The following is an 8,624-nucleotide window of genomic DNA, read 5'->3' as shown; positions in this document are numbered from 1 at the left end:
TAGTGGTCCCCCTTCTAAATGCTCTCTCCCCTGTTGATGAATACTTTCCCTGTTTTTTCATGTCATTCCCCTCATAATCTATGGTTGTTCCCCATAAAAACTGACCCTCACCCAATTTGTTTTGGTTAACTCTCGATAACCCTTTTTTCAGTTTTTCAGGACTTCACGTGGACTGGAGGCTTGGATGATAATACTGCTGGGTCATTGGGCTTGAACTGGGCCTTCAACGGGTTAGGTTCTTCTTTAGGCTTGCCATTGCTTCAGGTCTGCTCCGACTTAGCCCCGGACAAATCGATTATCAACACATACCACATATAGGTGCATAGAAAATAGTGGACACAATTCAATGGAAATGTTGAAAACTTATCGACAAAAGTTCACGATGCTAATTGTTCAGAAATGACTGATCATACATCTCTAAAACGTACATACTTTTAATTAACACAAAAAACATCGACAACAATTACATGGGAACCTAGAATAGGGGATTAACCTACACCTAAATTCCTAGGTTAAATAAGGTTTGTGAAAACCCGTAGCCGAACCGTACACTCACATAAACAACGAGCAACTTAAAATAACCGCTTCAATGCACGACCACCTTTCCTTCCCCGTTGATAGAGGAAGCTGCCAACAATCTTGAGATTCAAGAACACATAACAATGTACAAATAATAACAAAATTGGATGGAAGTTCAACTAAAATCATGAATCAAAAAAGACTCCAAATTTCACAACAAAACACTACGGATCCATTTCGTACCGACGATTTCTTAGCTTTACTGATACCAATGTTTATACCATTAGCAACAACACCTAAATGCGCTATTAATATCATAAATAATCTCTAATTCCACCTTAAACCACAATATTAAACATATAAAGATTCTTATTCTATCGAAACTTAATTTTCAGAATTTCAAGGACCGAACCACAACATGATACGAAAACCAGTATGAAATCCTTTATACCTTTAATCCACAATTTTTACACTTAATCTGCATAGATATTAAGACATTAAAATTCATCAACATTATTAAAAAAATTGAAAACAAGTCTTTGAAAAAATAAAAACAAAAATATGGAAATTAAAGATTTATTTTGGCGCAAGTTTTCCATTGATCTTAGAAATTATGCAAAAGAGGACACAAGCTTGATCTAAAAGGAAAACAATCAGCCAATCTATTGACATATTAAATGGATTATACCTTGATGGAAGAAATAAAACAAAAAATTATGAAGATTTTGGAGAAAATTTGGTTTAGGAAGTAGAGGGGATTCGCGAAAAAATGGAATAGTGTTTAGGAGACATTTTAATAAATGAATACAATGTAGTTAAAATTCAACGTTAGTTATGCTTTTGTTAAACTAAATTAAATCCAATATACTATTATTAATTATTAAAATAAGGTTTATAAAATAGATATAATTTGTAATTAAAAAAAATTCAAATAAGAGTTTAATTACATAATCACAAAAAAGAATAATACTTTTGGAGCGTCAATTTTGGTACTCGTTTCAAAATATTCCTTAAATTGGTTTCATAAACCAAGTTAACATAATTCAATAATAAATTCAAAATTCAAATTATTTTAATCCTCATGAATTTTCCTTTCTGAAATATTTTTCTGAATTAATATTGATAACATGTTTTTCTGCCAGAAATCAATATGAGATTCGATAACTATCTTTAAGTATCGATAACTACCAAGCCAAAAATCAAGATGTTTCAAGTTTTTATATGTAAGTTCGATGTTTCGATATACTTGAGTATGTTGACAAATTGTGTGGAATTGATATAAGAGTAATGTTATGATTTTGTATGCGTTGTTATGTTAAAAGTGTAGTTGGTTTGATTTATGGTGTTTGAATGAATTGAGTTATACAACATCATTTTAGAATTGCTTAGTTTATTGAATTTATGATATATATGGTATGATTGTAGGTACTAAACGGTAGTACCGATACTTAGTTGATTTAAGTTATAGGTCTAAATAATACTAGTATAGGAGGGGTGAAACTATTTATTTTAGTAAAGAAATTATATTTGTTTTTAAAGGCTAGAACATCAATTGATTTGCAACAAAATTTTGGATGAGATTCGAACATTTATGGGATGAGATATCTTCTTAAATATGAATTGTCTTTTAGTTACATTTTCAACACATTAAAACACATCAACCGAACATCGAGAACTCAAAGTATGTTGGTTTTAGCAAAGACAATTCATGCACAAAATTATTACGATTTTTCAATTATTTTATTGATTATTTGTGTTGAATTATGTTTCGATATAACAAATTTAAAGGCAAAATGTTTTTGGACTTGAATTGAATTTATTCAAAGTTTTAAAAAGGTTTCAAAAATAATTCAAAGTCCATTAAATTCGGATTTGAGCAAAAATGCTAAAGGGTGTCAAAGTGTATCCATACACACTGCAGTGTATCCATGGACTCTGCAGTGTAGCCATACACTAGTGCATCGATGCATCCTGCAGGTTTATCCATGCACCTGTGACTACTCAAATACCGAATGCAATTAGTGTACTGATGTACCCCAAGTGTACCGATGCACTAGTGCATCGATGCACCCTGCAATGCATCCATGCACCCTGGCTGCAACGGCTAGTAACAGCTAGTTTATTTGAATTTAATGAAGGGGTACCGATGTACCTTGACAGTGTACTGATATACCCTATTATGGATAGCCTATTATTGCAAAACAATCATCCCCAAATAGCTCCAAAACATCCCCAATGGTTATATACAACATCAAACACATTCCAAGCTATAAATACAAGCTAAGGACACTTGAAGAAGCAAGAGAACAACTATCCAAGCAATCAAACGCAAGAGAAGAGTTTTTCATTCTTATTTCATCTTTCTCTTGTAAATATTTTTGTTATTGTGAGCTTAATTCTTGTAAACACCTACCTTAGAGAGGTTTTCTTGTTTACATTTTCTTTCATTGTAAAGGGGTTTTGGTTCTAGCTTAGCCCGTGTAAAAGCTAGGGGATTGATTCTAGTTTAGCCATTGAAAAACTAGGGAGTTGTAAAGGTTATCTCTTTGTCCTGTAAAAAGAAAGAACAAATTAGTGAATTTGTTGGATAATCCTTGGTGATAAGCTAAGGTAATGGATGTAGACTTGGTTGAGAAGTTGAACCACTATAAATCGCTGTGCAATTTTCTATCTTTAAATGTCCTTACTCCCTAAACACAAAAACTGATCCAACCCCTCTTGACGAACATTTTCGGTTGTCGATTCGAGCATCCGCAAATCTCAACAATTGGCATCAGTGCCTAACTTGTTAGAAGGTTTAACCACCTTGAGCCGATCCTAGAAGACGCTCTACCAATTCTCGACACAACTGAGAAGATGGCTTCCACCTTTGGCTCGTTCTATATGGAAGACTCCCTACCAAACGACAAGCCTCCATACTTCAATGGAGTCTACTATCGTCATTGGAAGAAATTAATGAAGATATTCATCCAATCCAATGATCTTGATGCATGGGAGATAATCGAGAACGACTACTCTTCTCCAAAGAAGAAGGAGAAGAAGTGGAGTGACCAAGAACGGAAGAAAGCTCAACAAAATGCCAATGCCATGCACATGGTGTTTTGTGCATTTGGTCCCGATATCTATGTAGGAGTTTCTTCTTGTTCGAATGCCAATGAGCTTTGGAATAAGCTCGAGGAAATCCATGGAAACAAGAAAGAAGAACCAACAAAGGTGGTGTCTCTATTGGCTCGTGAAGAGCCTGAGGTATCTTCCAGCTCAAATAAATTAAATTCATATTCTTTTGATGAGCTACAAGATGCTTATAATAAGTTGTATTTGGGATTTGAGACCATGAATTCTAAATATACAAAATTAATTTCAAAACTCAAAATTGAAAATGAATCGATTTTGAAAGCTAAAATTGATTTTGAAAATAAAATAAAATTTTGAAAAATGATTTAGAGCTTTCAAAAATGAATATTGAAAGTTTTGAAAAAGAAAATTTTGATTTGAAAGTTAAGCTTGAATGCTTAACAAAAGAAAAAGAAATCATTTTAAATAATTCATCTAGTTCAATAATGACAATATGCTCACATTGTCATTTTCATGGTCATAAGGAACATACTTGTCCTTTGAAGAAAGGAAAACATTTTAAAATTAGGCAAGTATGAGTTCCGAAAGGAACAAGGGACATTGAAACTAACGTTCAAGGATCCAAAGCAATTTGGATACCAAAATCTACTTAAATGTCTCTTGTAGGTATGTGGGAGCAATGGTGATGAAAGTGATGATATTCAAGATGCTCTAGCCACACATGAAAAAGGAATGGGTAACCTCTAAGCTTAATGCTTTTGATTTTGATTATTTGGTTGCTCATTTGATTTAATCATTCACGAGTTTTTGTTGTAAATGATTATACATTATTGTTTTAATCTCATGTATGATAAAAAGATTTTATGATGAACATTTTAAAGTTTTAATGATTTTTCAGAATTTTTAGTTCATCATAATAAAATTTTGGTCAAAATTATTTTTAAATGTAAATGATATTTTAACAATTGATATCAATTTTTCAAATACTTTGATTTTAAAAATTTTAAATTTTTGACCTAAATTTGAATGTTTATGCATGTGGTTTAAATGAAAATGATATCTCTCTAACAATTGATATCAAATTTTTCAAATGCATAACATTTTTGGAACAACTTTATTCATATGCCCTTAATTTCAATAATTGATATTGCATAAAGTATTTTAGACTTGGATACATTGAATTTCATGTACTACTAACATGTTTATTATTCTTTGTTGAAATTCAATTTTGTTTAAGTGTCAAGTTCTTAAAGCTAAATTTTTGTTTGGAATGCACTTATTGAGGGGGAGCTTTGATTTTTCAAATGATTTTTAAATGTCAAATTTACTACTCACTCTCCAAAGTTATTTTGAACTACAAAGATTGAATTATTTTTTATATAACAAAAAGGGGGAGAAATTTTGTTTGAAAATTTCAATTTCTTAATGAAAAAGGGAGAGCTTAACATTTTCATATATTTTCCAACAATTGGTAACAATTGATATCTTTTTAACAATCGATATCATTTTGTTAACAATTGGTATCTTTTTTATTAAACATTTTATTAAGGGGGAGTTTTGTCAAAAACACTTTTTCAAATGTTTTGTTATATCAAAAAGGGGGAGATTGTTGAATTATGTTTCGATATAACAAATTTAAAGGCAAACTGTTTTTGGACTTGAATTGAATTTATTCAAAGTTTTAAAAAGGTTTCAAAAATAATTCAAAGTCCATTAAATTTGGATTTGAGCAAAAATTCTAAAGGGTGTCAAAGTGCATCCATACACCCTGCAGTGTATCCATGCACTATGCAGTGTATCCATACACTGGTGCATCGATGTACCCTACAAGTGTGTCCATGCACCTGTGACTTCTCAAACACCGAATACAATTATTGTACCGATGCACTAGTGCATCGACACACCCTGTAGTGCATCCATGCACCATGGCTGCAACAGCTAGTAACGACTAGTTTATTTGAATTTAATGAAGGGGTACTGATGCACCTTGATAGTGTACCGATACACCCTGTTATGGACAACCTATTATTGCAGAAAATCATCCCTGCTATAAATACAAGCTAAGGACACTTGAAGAAGCAAGAGAACAACTATCCAAGCAATCAAACACAAGAGAAGAGTTTTTCATTCTTATTTCATCTTTTCTCTTGTAAATATTTTTATTCTTGTGAGCTTAATTCTTGTAAACATCTACCTTAGAGAGGTTTTCTTGTTTACATTTCCTTTCATTGTAAAGGGGTTTTGGTTCTAGCATAGCCCGTGTAAAAGCTAGGGGATTGGTTCTAGTTTAGCCATTGAAAAACCAGGGAGTTGTAAAAGTTATCTCTTTGTCCTGTAAAAAGAAAGAACAAATTAGTGAATTTGTTGGAAAATCCTTGGTGAGGAGCTAAGGTAGTGGATGTAGACTTGGTTGAGAAGTCGAACCACTATAAATAGCTGTGCAATTTTCTATCTTTAAATCTCCTTACTCCCTAAACACAAAAACCAATCCAACCCCTCTTGGCGAACATTTTCGGTTGTCGATTCGAGCGTCCGCAAATCCCAACAATTTGATATTAAATTTAGCATAAGAACTTACATTAATTATATTAGACAATTTGTGAGTATATTATAATTATTTAGTTAATCAAGCCAACTTCAGCCACAGGTTGCTAAAATCTTGCCACCACTCTTGATAGAGTCTAGAGCCTTTATAGTGATTTCCACATAAGCGGACCTGTCTTGTTTAGATGCCAGAATCGCATCACAAAAGTGGGCGAATTAATGTTCAAGTTGGCTTTGATTACATATCCCCTTGTATGACGTTTAAACGAGTGTATTAACTCTTATTTTTCGACTGGCTTGTTGAGGACTTAATACATGTTGGGTGTATTTTGGTGTTGAAAGTTGTCTATGTTAGTTACTCGATGATTACGACATGTTTTAGGGTATCTCGGGCCTTAAGAATGACAAAACTTGGGTTTCAACTTTAAAGTTTTGAAACTCTAAAGTCCGTATCAAAACAATGAAAAATATTTTCAATACCTCTAAAAATTATGGACCAAATATTTTCAAAACTCTCCCCTTAATTTTATTTTTTACAGTTTAGTATAGAAATCGCAACTTGATCGTTCGATGTTCGATTTAGTTTCTACTTTTTAAATTCATAATTTTGATTGAACATATTTCAAACATAGGTTTATTCAATAAAACTTAATATCTTACACATCAGTGACATCTACTAAAAAACTAAACACGAAAATCACAACAAAGACCAAAATTCTTATCTATATCGCCAAAATCAACAACACCACTTAAGAGCATCAATTACGATGCTCAAAATGTGTTTGTATGTAAAAACGGATTTGAAGAAGTAAGGTAGTTAAAACAATTTAGAAGGCAGTTATTAAAAACGATTCAAATCAAAGGAATTTACAAGAAGAAGAGTTCACGGAAAAATGGTTGAAAATGAAGGGAAAATTGCTCTTGGGAAAAATACCTTTATAGATTTAACAATTTTGATGCTTTTACAATTTACACTTTAAAAATCATATTTATTATTATTCTAAAAATTTTATCTCATAATATTTCAAAATTTTTCATTTTACACAAATTTTGAAATTAAACCTGATTCTACCGACCCAGATTTTGGGAATTTACATTCCAGCCATTTCAAGCATTAAATTTGTGCGTTAAATACTAACTTGCAACCATAGTTTCGAATCTCTTCTTGTAATATTGAAACTCCTAAAATATGTTTGAAAATATAAATCGTTGGAGGCACAGAGTATCGATACTGGCACATGTGTTTTGGAAACTCACACACGGGTATCGAAACTCTTGAATGTCGGGAAAGCCTTTCTTGATGTTCTTGAGCTACTATGCGGTCCTTTTTATATACTCTAAGTGATTTCTAGTCGTTTGGAGAAGTTGGGGGTAGCTTCTATCCATTTTAAGCATAAAATTCATGATTTAAATACTCAATTGCAACCATGGTTTTGAAACTCTTCTTGGAGAATCGAAACTCCTAAAACATTTCAAACAATCGTTGGAGGCCTAGAGTATAGATACTAGAACATGAGTTTTGGAATCTCACATACGCGTATCAAAATCCAGCATTGGTTTTCGAAACTCTTAAGCACTATGGAATGGAAGTTCTAAACCTAGTACAAGAGTTTCGAAACTCTTAGGTGAAGTTTTAAAACTTCGGACTTAGTTTTGAAATCTAAGGCTCAAGTTTTCACATTTTAGGTGAAGATGTGGTTGAAGTGTGTTGTTTTATGTAAGCATGAAGAGAATGGAGATTGGCTATCTCCAAAGAAACTGCTTTGTGCGATAATTGCCTTTAAAACCAAAGCTGTTTGTTTCCAGAAGCAGCTTACAAAATGAGATGCTGCATGTAATGTCCCACATGCTTGAGGTACGAAGGGATGCAGCGAGAAGCTGCTTATAAAAGCAACGGGCTTGAACGCTGGAAAGCATACCTTTCTCGGCCTTTTGGCTAAGATCAAGTGTAGTATCTGTTCTTATCAGTTTAATATCTGATACGTGGGCCAATGGTCCACACGATATTAAATTTATTTTTTGAGGGGGAGGGTTCACAACAGTAGCTTGCTACTGGGACTCTCGAGCGTCGCCCTAGCGTTGCACTATTGCTGGGGCCTGGCGCACCCCACCCAATCCCAAGTTTAATGTTTCTTTTCCGGTTTTGACTATGAATAACAATGCCCCTAAGTGCAAAGGGTTAGATCCCTTCTTTCGCCATAGCCATTGGACCAGTCCACTCACACATGAGATCGATCCTTTCCATAGGATCATGCATTTAAAGGATAGAACATTTATCAAATGGAAATTTATCATGTATCGTTTTCATGTAACTCACATCTCATGTAGACAATTTTCGTGCTGCTATAACAACTAGTGTTGCACATGTATTTAAACCTCCCGTTTATCATATCATATACCATATCATACCACATATAGGTGCATAGAAAATAGTGGACACAATTCAATGGAAATGTTGGAAACTTATCGACAAAAGTTCACGATGC

General features: G+C 33.0%; 1 non-coding gene across 1 annotated transcript; it reads left to right on the top strand.

The window, feature by feature from the left end:
* Positions 1-8,053: 8,053 nt before the first annotated feature.
* LOC120152581 lies at positions 8,054-8,249 on the top strand. Its single transcript, XR_005518686.1, has one exon. It is a non-coding gene; the product is annotated as a U2 spliceosomal RNA (small nuclear RNA).
* The last annotated feature ends 375 nt before the right edge of the window (positions 8,250-8,624 follow it).

Source organism: Hibiscus syriacus, unplaced genomic scaffold (genome assembly GCF_006381635.1).
Source record: "Hibiscus syriacus cultivar Baekdansim isolate YM2019G1 unplaced genomic scaffold, ASM638163v2 tig00111092_pilon, whole genome shotgun sequence".
Lineage (NCBI taxonomy): Eukaryota > Viridiplantae > Streptophyta > Magnoliopsida > Malvales > Malvaceae > Hibiscus > Hibiscus syriacus.
This window is presented reverse-complemented; position numbering and strand designations above follow the sequence as displayed.